The sequence below is a fragment of the Taudactylus pleione genome, unplaced genomic scaffold (assembly GCF_031769625.1).
Source record: "Taudactylus pleione unplaced genomic scaffold, aTauple2 ptg000647l, whole genome shotgun sequence".
In the NCBI taxonomy this organism is placed as follows: domain Eukaryota; kingdom Metazoa; phylum Chordata; class Amphibia; order Anura; family Myobatrachidae; genus Taudactylus; species Taudactylus pleione.
In genome coordinates, this window is record NW_028285049.1 from 2309472 (window position 1) to 2320733 (window position 11262).

General features: G+C 43.9%; 1 pseudogene; it reads left to right on the forward strand.

Moving 5' to 3' along the window:
* Positions 1–1969: 1969 nt before the first annotated feature.
* Positions 1970–10355, forward strand: LOC148478882 (uncharacterized; annotated as a pseudogene).
* The last annotated feature ends 907 nt before the right edge of the window (positions 10356–11262 follow it).

Genomic DNA, 11262 nt, shown 5'->3' on the forward strand with positions numbered 1-11262 from the left:
TAGCGAGCGGCTCGGAATAAGGGCCTATGTCTTTGTACATCCATTTTTGGCCTATGGCCTTTTTTCGTGATTGCAGTTTAGTGACTATACATTTTTGGTTGTCTTACATAGAATTTATTTCCTCTTCAGCTGATTTTAATCATCTGTTGGCTTCCTTTTCTAAGAAACGAGATGGTCTTCCCAGGTTCTGGATTAATGTAGACTAATTACATTTGGTTTCTATGGGGTCTATTTACTAAGCTTTGTTAGGATAAAAAGTGAACGGTGATAAGGTACCAGCCAATCAACTCCTAACTGCCATGTCACAGGCTGTGTTTGAAAAATGGCAGTTAGGAGCTGATTGGCTGGTACCTTATCACAGTTCACTTTATCGCCTAACAAAGCTTTGTAAATAGACCCCTATGAGAGGTGTGAGAATGGTTTACTCGTGCTTTTCCTTGTTGAGCGCCTTACGTTGTTCTCTGTTCTTGACGGTGTGCTCACATCCATGCTGCCCAACCTTACACTGAACTCAAGCATTTGTTCAGAAGATGTATTGGTGATCTGTTTAGTGATGAATATCTCCTCCGTACTTAAATCTAGCAAAGCAATAGCACTTAGGTCAACAAATTTTATGCAATTGTTGAAAGTTTCTTTGTCTGTTCTTGAGTCTAGAATCCTGTATCCTACAGAAGTTTCACAACATCCAACAAGAATCCCTTCAATGTCTCATTTCTATTTAAATTATAAACAAATGCTTTGCACCCAAAAACTTGTATGTGTGGTAAGCTAGGTTTCTCAGCAGGACAAAGTTCATATGGCGTTTTCTCCTACCATCTGCGTGATACCCCCAAACCTGCAGTGTTTTCTCCAGCATGGAAGGGGTTAATGGCCAGGAGTTAGGACCCTGCTGATCCCCTGGAGATGGTTCTGCCAGCCTTAAGGAGGGAAACTAGAGAGAGGCTGTTGGGGGTGGAGCTAGAGAAGCCCAGTGAGTTCTGCACAAGACTGAGAGAGGAGCATGACAGGAGCCATGGTGTGTGCTGGAGAGTGCTGTGACTGAGGGCACAGAGAGCAGAGATCAGCCGCTGATCGGGGTAACTGTGAGGAGACCCCTTCCATGTAAGGCAGCAGGACAAGAGAAGCTGATAGGACACAGATCTATTAAATCTGCTGCAGCCCAAAGGAGAGGAGAGAGTGTGCATGCTGCAAAGACAAGTCCTGGCATCTGGACAGGTACCCCAAGGATTACAGCACATGGCAAGTGAGAAGCACCACAGTAAAGACTGAGATCAGTCAGCACATAGCAGTCTGTGATCTCAGGGCATCCAGCTTACTGCTGTACAGTGAGAGAAGCCTGCAGCAGGATATACAGCAGTAGTGCATAACACAGAACAGGCAGAGACAGTGACGCCATTTTGGATACCAGTAATACAATTCAGTGTCATCTATAAAGTTTGTGCACCAACGAAAGGCTGTACAGTGAATTCTGAGTACTCACAGGGACATTGTGCTTTCTATCTATTGAATTTATAGTTGAACCATTTGAGATTCTGCCAACTACAACTTGGTATATTTAGTTTAATTACCTCTAACACATAGATGGAGCAGGTTGGCATTCATATGTTTAGCATGAGGTTTTATTAGAAGTATACAGTATGTATAGAGTGAACCTAAGCTTATTAATGTGATATCCTGTATGTGTACCTTTTGCATTGCAACAATATTGCATGTTCTAATGTTCATTTAGAATTGTCCTAGTAGAATAGTGATTCAGAGTAATAAACCCCCATTTCTTTATATTGGTCTGGTTTCTGCGCTGGGTTCTGGGGGGTCTCCTGTCTCTTTGCTGTGATAGGAGGAGCCTGAAAGAGGAACTACACTGATCTACGCCCATGCAGGTTCCAGAAGAAAAGCAGGTACGATCCATTCAGTGACATCCCACCAAATTGGGGGTGTTACATTTTGGCGTCTACGAACAGGATCGACCATGGAACTGCGAGAAAGCAACCCAGTGGCAGACGACAACAGGATCAGGGAAATGACTGACAGGGTTGCAGGACTCAACCAGTGGCTCACCGAGATGAGAAAGGAGATAAGTGACCTTAGACAGAAACGGGCTGTAACCAGACGTGAGGAGTGGTGTCCAGACTGCAGAGTGCGAAACCAACCCCAATGGGATGTTTACCGAGAGACCGGAAGATGAGTAATTAATCAATTCGCCGCTCGAGGGAGACCTATATGCCGACGATGTAAACGAGCGGGCACATTGAGCGGAACTGTGGACAGTCCTCAAGAAGAGATGTAGGTCCAATTGCAGTAAGACAGGACCAAGTTACAGTGTCTAATGTACCGTATACTGGTGACAATCAGCGAGCCAGCCCAAGAAGATTTTCAGGTCAAGTCGTATGGTTCAATGTACCACGTGGCTACAGATTTATAAAGCAAATCGACACTAAAAGGAGAGTATACGTGCATTATACTTCCATTCAGAAGGCCAACCAGAAAAAGTGCTTCCGGAGCCTGGAAAGTGGTGAAATGGTCGAGTTTGAATTGGCAAATGGAAAGAAAGGCATAAAAGCCGTTAACGTGACTGATCCAGGTGGTGTTCCGGTACGAGGCAGCAAATTTGCAACAGATCTCAAGCAACATTGGCGCTATCCATGTCATGGAGATACTCTACGTAATACTCAGCAACATGATCAATACAGTGACGGTGGAGAAAGGACAAGAGCAGTTGAAAGTGCAACTGATAGATGGAACGATGATCCTCCACAGTCTTACCGGAGGTGTCGGCACCTACCATATCACCAGATGATACCAGCTGAACACAGACAGCAAGAACCCAATGTCCCAGTGCAGAGTGAATCGTTGGGGAGAACCCCAGAGCAGAGTGAATGCTTGAGACGAACAGACGAACGGCATGTGAAGGAACCTAGTGAAATAGTGCAACCGAGCCTACAGGATGTAGTTAGGCCGCAACCCCCTTCAGAGCCGGTACATGAGAGCAGACTGAACGTGAAAAATACAGATTCCAGTCTGGCTGACCCCAGTCAAGCAGATTCAAGTACCACTGACCAGGAAAGAGACACTAAAGAAGTTATCCACATGGCCACGGCAGAGGGATCGAGACCCCTTAAACCGAATAGTCTAGATTTTCTTATGTCACAGTCTGAATCTAATGTCCCTGTAGAAACCCCTAGTGTAGCTAAAGAGGTTGTGACATATCTTTACCCAGAGAAACATGGCCCAGATAGTGAGTACACCACTATAAGTGGTGAGGAGTTCACTTTCATGTTGCAGCAGGCTATATGTAGGTCCAGGAAGAGTCACAAAGGTGTGTTACCTGCTCATTGTAGAGTCTAAACTACTGTTTTCAACTTTGATGTGAATGTTATGTTGTTGATTATGCAGTGATGTTCAAGAGACTATTCTTTGCTGGACTTTGCAAATGTGTTTATTGCGTGAGGACACGCAATATTTAAGCCGGGAGGCATGTGATACCCCCAAACCTGCAGTGTTTTCTCCAGCATGGAAGGGGTTAATGGCCAGGAGTTAGGACCCTGCTGATCCCCTGGAGATGGTTCTGCCAGCCTTAAGGAGGGAAACTAGAGAGAGGCTGTTGGGGGTGGAGCTAGAGAAGCCCAGTGAGTTCTGCACAAGACTGAGAGAGGAGCATGACAGGAGCCATGGTGTGTGCTGGAGAGTGCTGTGACTGAGGGCACAGAGAGCAGGGATCAGCCGCTGATCAGGGTAACTGTGAGGAGAAGACCCCTCTCATGTAAGGCAGCAGGACAAGAGAAGCTGATAGGACACAGATCTATTAAATCTGCTGCAGCCCAAAGGAGAGGAGAGAGTGTGCATGCTGCAAAGACAAGTCCTGGCATCTGCACAGGTACCCCAAGCATTACAGCACATGGCAAGTGAGAAGCACCACAGTAAAGACTGAGATCAGTCAGCACATAGAAGTCTGTAATCTCAGGGAAGTCAGCTTACTTCTGTACAGTGAGAGAAGCCTGCAGCAGGATATACAGCAGTAGTGCATAACACAGAACTGTGCAGGATATACAGCAGTAGTGCATAACACAGAACAGGCAGAGACAGTGACGCCATTTTGGATACCAGTAATACAGTTCAGTGTCATCTATAAAGTTTGTGCACCAACGAAAGGCTGTACAGTGAATTCTGAGTACTCACAGGGACATTGTGCTTTCTATCTATTGAATTTATAGTTGAACCATTTGAGATTCTGCCAACTACAACTTGGTATATTTAGTTTAATTACCTCTAACACATAGATGGAGCAGGTTGGCATTCATATGTTTAGCATGAGGTTTTATTAGAAGTATACAGTATGTATAGAGTGAACCTAAGCTTATTAATGTGATATCCTGTATGTGTACCTTTTGCATTGCAACAATATTGCATGTTCTAATGTTCATTTTGAATTGTCCTAGTAGAATAGTGATTCAGAGTAATAAACCCCCATTTCTTTATATTGGTCTGGTTTCTGCGCTGGGTTCTGGGGGTTCTCCTGTCTCTCTGCTGTGATAGGAGGAGCCTGAAAGAGGAACTGCACTGATCTACGCCCATGCAGGTTCCAGAAGAAAAGCAGGTACGATCCACTCAGTGACATCCCACCAAATTGGGGGTGTTACATCTGGAGAATAATCTGTTTTGCCAGTAGCTGTCATTGCTACTTCATATCAGTGCACTTTAGATAACCCAGATTCTGTTAGCATGCACCCAGGGCCGGTTCTAGACATTGTGGAGCCCAGAGTGAAAGTACTTAGCTGCGCCCTCCCCCCCTCCCCCCCAAAAAGATTTTATAGATGGCGTTCCTATGCATGCGCGCTTCCGGAAAGGGGGCACGACCAATCAGGGAGGGGGTGTGTCCATTTGGAACACCCCCAATTCATCACAGGTACACAAATATCTAGAAATGAAAACAAGATACACATACATACTGTTGGTATATGCAGAGACACATATACTCAAATATAGATACCAAATACACATATACATAGCTACATATATACACACATACACTCATATCAATAGGTATACACATTTGCATTAAAAAACATACCACAGTCTCAGAATGCCGAGCAGCTGGCTCCTAGAGGACAGGAGAAGAGAGCAGGGGAGGAGAGCTGGGAATGGTCATCTGCACTTGTATCACAGCGGAGGTCATAGACTGGCAGCCCGGCAGCTTGTTCAAAGAGACATAGGCCGGGAAGTACGTTTTCGGGGTTTAACCACATTTCCTGTATGTATCATCACCTGGCCACCAGGGCTCGAATGCAGAGGGGAAGCCTTTGGGCGTCTATCGCATCGCGCTGCTATGAGGGATCCAATTGGATCCCTCCCAGCATACCTCGTGGCCGCCGCGTCAGTCTGCGCATGCGCTGATGGACTCCTGGGTCCACTACACAGCGCAGATTGCAAACGACAGCTCTTATCGGAAGAGCTGTCCTTTGTGCCACTGATTGCATATGTCAGTGCATATGCTGTCAGTAGGTATGCAAAGCATGGCGGGATGTTCTCCGCAAGGTTAGCACATCCCACCTATAGTTCAAATTTCAGAAAGGGAAACTCACAGGACAGGGGAGGAAAGCTGAGAACAGGTGCCTGCGCTGATATTACAGCGGAGGTCAGTGACAGGCAGCCTGGCAGCTAGCTATAAGAGCAGGGGAGGAGAGATGAGAAGGGCGCCCGCGCTGGTATTACAGTGGAGGCCCGTGACAGACAGCCAGGAAGCTGTAAAGGTAATCCTCCACAGTGGGGTAGGGGATAACGGGCAGTGGCTGCAGCTGATAAGACCTGCTGCCATGGCTGCCACTAGGGATGCCAATCCCGGGCCACTTTTTCAATCCCGGGATCACCGGCATTGAGTTGGTCATTTAATATATTTTTTTCTTGTGGGCTTTTGCTGGGCCATGAATGTTTTTCTATTTCTGCGGTGTTAGGGCTCAGCCAGGGCCCCCGAACACCACAGGTACTATAAAATAAATACCATTCATGGCCCAGCACAGGCCCACAGGAAAAAAAATAAATCTTTCATGGCTGGGCCCCAACAGTCAGCAGCATAAAACAATAAACATTGGCCCCAGCCCCCCGCAGGAATAAAATCACTTTCAGCCAAGCCCCCCCCCAACACCATACCAAAATAGAATGTACAGCGTCCTCAGAGAGGAGACTCACCCAGGCCAGTACTGCAGACCAGTCTCCTCCAACCAGCAGCGAGGGGTGCTCCAGCCGGCACAGTCAGCCAGACTGTCAGTCTCTGCATGGGAGTGCAGGCTTGCAGCAGCAAGGCTTCTTTCCACAGGGGCCCGGCTGGCTGCCTGTCACTACACTAGCCCCCACAACCATGCCGCTGTGCTCGTCCTCCTCTGCTTAATTGCCGTGGGTGTTGCTGAAGGAGGACGGGCGCGGCGCTGCATGACCTCTGACGTCCCCCGGCGGTGGTGCCACACACAGCCAGGCAGCATCTGAGCTGAGCGCTCAGGACTCAGCATTGCCGGCCAATAAATAAAGACGGAGACCTATTTTTTAAATATTTTTATATGAGGACTCAGTGGCGCCCTCCAGGGGCCGGCACTCTGGGCGACAGCCCGGTTAGCCCGCCCCCAGAACCGTCCCTCCATGCACCTGATCATTCAGTCAGGGTTCTGTTCTTCCTTTTAGCTACTCCCTTCGCTTTATGTATATAGAACTATCTTTGATGCTCTATGTCATAATTTTTAAAAAAGTTCTCTACTTTGTCTTGTAAATTCAACAACTTATTACATAGTCGCGTCTATGCCACTTATGAATGTAATTATCATGTCTGTGTGTACTTAGTCTTACATGTTCAGTTGGAATCGGTATGTAGTGCCAGCTGTCGGGGTGCCTCCTGTCAAAATACCAACAGTGGCACCCTGATGGTTGGTATCCCGACAGGGGTTGGGTAAGTATACTTATCCTTACACCTTCTCCCCCTAACCCTCCCTTCTTGTAGCCTAACCCTCCCCAATCCCCCACCCTAACTCTCTCTGTTAGTGCCTAAAGTCTCTCCTCTTCATGCCTAAACCTAACCCTCCTCCTTAGTGTCTAACCCTAACCCCCCCCAGTGGTACCTAAATCTAACCCTCCCCCCTAGGGGGGCCTATCCATAACCCCCCAAAAACTAATGCTAACTCCGCTACACTGCCTAAACCCCCCCCCCTCGTGGCTAATGCTAAGGTCGCCCCAGACTTACCTCGTTCGGGCTGCCATCCTTCTGGAATCAAGCGTCGGGATTAGGATAGGTGTCGGTATTTCAATGCCTATCTTAAGTCCTGTATCGGGCTTTCAGTGTCAGGATTCAGACCGGCGGAATACCGTCCGCCGGTCTGAATACTAGATCCCATTCATTTGTGGTGTTGAGATGTTACAGATCTTCATCCACTTTGGCTCTGTTTGGAACATAAAGATGGCATAGTAGTATGGCTAGCACAGGTTACACATTGGGTGGAATTTCATGGAGTAAAATTTAGCCAAATTGTGGCTTTTTACCATGACATTATAAATGCAAAACTACCACAACCGTATGCAAATCACTATCTCAGTTTTTCCTGTTACCCAAAAACAAATGGTAGAACACATTTATCTGTGTTTACACACAATGCAGGCTAATCTGGCTAGAAAAATGCTCCCTAAAAAGGGATGGTTGTTATAGGTGAGATAGCTTTTCTTGATCTTCTTTCTAAATCCAATGTAGTCCAAGGGGTTGGATTGGTTGCTATGGGCAACAACACTTCTTATTAGAACTCCCTTCTTGGTAAAACAGAGAAAAAACTCTGTAGCAGCACAATGACTTGCTCCATGGGGCAAATGAGTTGAGTTCGGCAAGCAGGTCTACATCTGTCTCAGAAGGTCCTCATTTAGGCTGTAAGTATGTGGCAACCAGATATTGTATATAGGCACTAGGTCAGTAGAGCACCAATTCTGTATCTCCTGTTTTTTCCCTGCCTTTTCCAATTTCCTGTCATTTTGTATTTTCCTTTTCGTCCATTTTGGTGTAATTTCCTCACCTTTTACCTCCACACAGTTCTCTTTGAGGCTTTACATTCTGTCCCATGTTTTCCTATAGGATTTCCTCAAATGAGATCCCCCAATAAATGTAGACTGTAAGTGTTTCCTTTCATTTTATTGTGCCTTACATATTGTAGCAGGTGGTATACTGTACTAGTAGATACAGTAGTTGAATTGCACCCTTTTGTAGAATCCATCCTTTAAGTTGACATGAAAAGGAAGGCCACATATATTAAACAATGAGTGTCTCCAATTCTATTTTCCAGCTACTCTCAGTTTGCGCCATCACCTCCATAGAGTATGGTATCCTTGCAGAAGTCTTCCATGCAGCGGATGCCTGTGGTCCCACATCCCAGGTCAGATCATGTGTGATTTACTAACGTCATTGTAGAGTACAGATTCCCTATTTCAGGAAGGGCCGACTCCAGGGGTCTGAGCACCTGGTGCCGGCCTGGTACGCTGCGCCCTATCGCGTCACTGGCTGGGCTTCCCACAGCCCTCTCCCGTCTGTGAATGGATGCCGCACGCATGCGTGCGGCATCCATTCACAGTAAATTAGTATTGTGGCTACCGCGCTATATGTAAATATTAAAAGCAGCTCAATTAGGGATAGTGAATAAATGACAAGAAGGTCGAGCGCTATATATAATAAATTGCGTGGTACCTGTAAAAAAAAGTGGTTAATATAGTGTTTATAGCTCCTTTTGGACAATGTAATATGAATGGTGGGTCCCGTTTGCAAAGTCACTCTGCTGCAAACATCAGAAACCAACTGTCCCTATCTTACCCTGAATAAGATCCTCCAATCTCTCCAGTGAGAGAGTATAGGTTCAATCGGGGAGCTTGATCTCGGAGCTTGGCCTCAGCTCCTGCTCCACTGTGTATTGCCAGCGTCGGAGTACGATGCGGCCGTGGCTGATGACGTCACCGGAGTCCGTGCGGGCAGAGTGAACGGCTGGATCGCCGGAGTATCCAATGCTACAGGGGGGTCCACCAATTGCCTCCAACGCATTTCATGCGTCATGCGCACTTTATCAAGGATGGCATAGGTAGCGTCAGGCTGTCATTAAATACCTAAAAAACTTTATTGATTTCAATTAAAAACCGGAACTTCCTGCCGGAAATGGATCAAAAAAAGCGGTGTCCGTGTGCCTGGCTTCCATTTTAAGACTCATATAGTATTTATAAAAAAAAATTTCTCTCACAATATTTCTCTCACAATAAATAGATAAATAAAAAAATCACTTATTATTTGTTTCTATTTTAAAATTAACCACATGTATAAATTGGTACCACTTGTGAAAATGTTAATTATACTGATGTGTATTAAAAACTTACATGTATTTATAAAAAGGGTGTTAATTCGATGTCTTTATTAAGCCCACCGGGCTGTATGGTTTTTAGTTTGTAAATCCATTTGGTCTCTATTCTTCTCAGGGCATTAACTATGTCACCACCCCTCCAATTTTGTTGGATTTTTTCTATTATTATAAAGTGTAGACCTTCTGGGTTTTTTTCATGCTTCTCCCAAAAATGATTGGATAAACTATGTGTTGTAAGGCCTTTTTTTATATTGTGAATGTGTTCTGTCAGCCTTATCTTAAATTGTCTTTTTGTTTGGCCGACGTATTGTAATCCACAAGGACATTCTAAGAGATAGATTACTTCTTTACTTTCACATGATGTGAATTCCTTTGATTTGTATACTTTTCCAGTTACCTTTGATTTAAATTCCTGTAGGGGTTTAGTGGTTGATTTTCTTCCATTTTTACATCCTACGCATTTCAGACAATATTTATGACCTTTTCTTGTAATATGAAGTTTGGTTTTTAGAGGTATGAAACTTCTCACTAAATCTTGTTTTAGATTTTTTGCTTTCCTGTAAATAATTTGAGGGTTGTCTGAAATGAGAGGTTTTATATCATTATCCAATCTGAGGATGTTCCAATGTTTTTTTATTATATTTTCGAAAGTTTTTGTATTGTTGTTGAATTGCGTAAACGTAATGAATGATAGATCTTTCTTTTCATTTTTTTCCCCTTTATATGTAATCAATTGTTTTCTCTCCAGATGTTGAACTTTTTGTAATTGAATTTCCAAATCTTTTGCTCTATACCCTTTATTTATGAAATTCCCTTTCATTTCTTTACTTTGTGTGAGATACACCTCTTCTTCTGTACAGTTTCATTTTAATCTCCGAAATTGTCCTGCAGGGATGTTCCTAATCCATTGTCTGTGGTGATTACTTGTAACTGGCAAGGCATTATTTCCATTAACTTCCTTTATATGTGTTCTAGATTGTATCCTGTTGTTCTTAATGTAAATCTCTAAATCGAGGAAGATGATCTTTTCTCTGCTTGTTACAGTCGTAAATTCCAAATTGACATTATTTTCGTTGATATATTGGACGAACCTCTTTAGCTTCTCTTCGTTTCTGTCCCATACAAAGAAGATGTCATCGATATATCTTCGCCAGCAAATTATGTTTTCTTTAAATCATTGTTTTCCCAGATGTAGTCATTCTCCCATCTTGAAACGAATAAATTTGCATAACTGGGAGTAAATGATGTTCCCATCGCAGTCCCACACTTCTGGTGATAGAATCTACCTTCATACCAAAATTAATTATGTGTCAGTGTATAGTCAATATTCTCCATAATAAAATTAATTTGTTGATTCTCTAGATCTGTCATGGTTGATAAAAAATGTCTTGTACTTTCACATCCCAGTTCATGTGTTATACAGGTATATAATGATTTGACATCACTTGTTCCTAGAATGTAGGTCTCTTTCCATATCAAATTTTCTAGAATCTGTAGGACACTTATGGTGTCTTTCAGATAACTCTTTTGTTTACATACAAGTTCCTGCAGAAAGAAATCAATATACTTCGACAGATTAGCTGTGATTGAGTTAAGTACTGAGATTATTGGTCTTCTAGGTGGGTTCTCCACGTCTTTATGAACTTTCGGGAGGAAATAAAATGTTGGTATTTTCGGGGTTTTTTCCCATACAAAATCATACTCTTTCTTAGTTATAATATCCATTAAAATCCCTTCCTGAAGTATTTCTTCCAATTCTCTTGAGAATTTGGCAGTTGGGTCATTTTGTAACAATTCGTATGTGGTATTATCTCCTAGGAGTTTTTCTGCCTCTTCTTTATATTTGTCTTTATCCATAAGGACAATTCCCCCTCCTTTATCCGCTGGCTTTATAATGATTGTT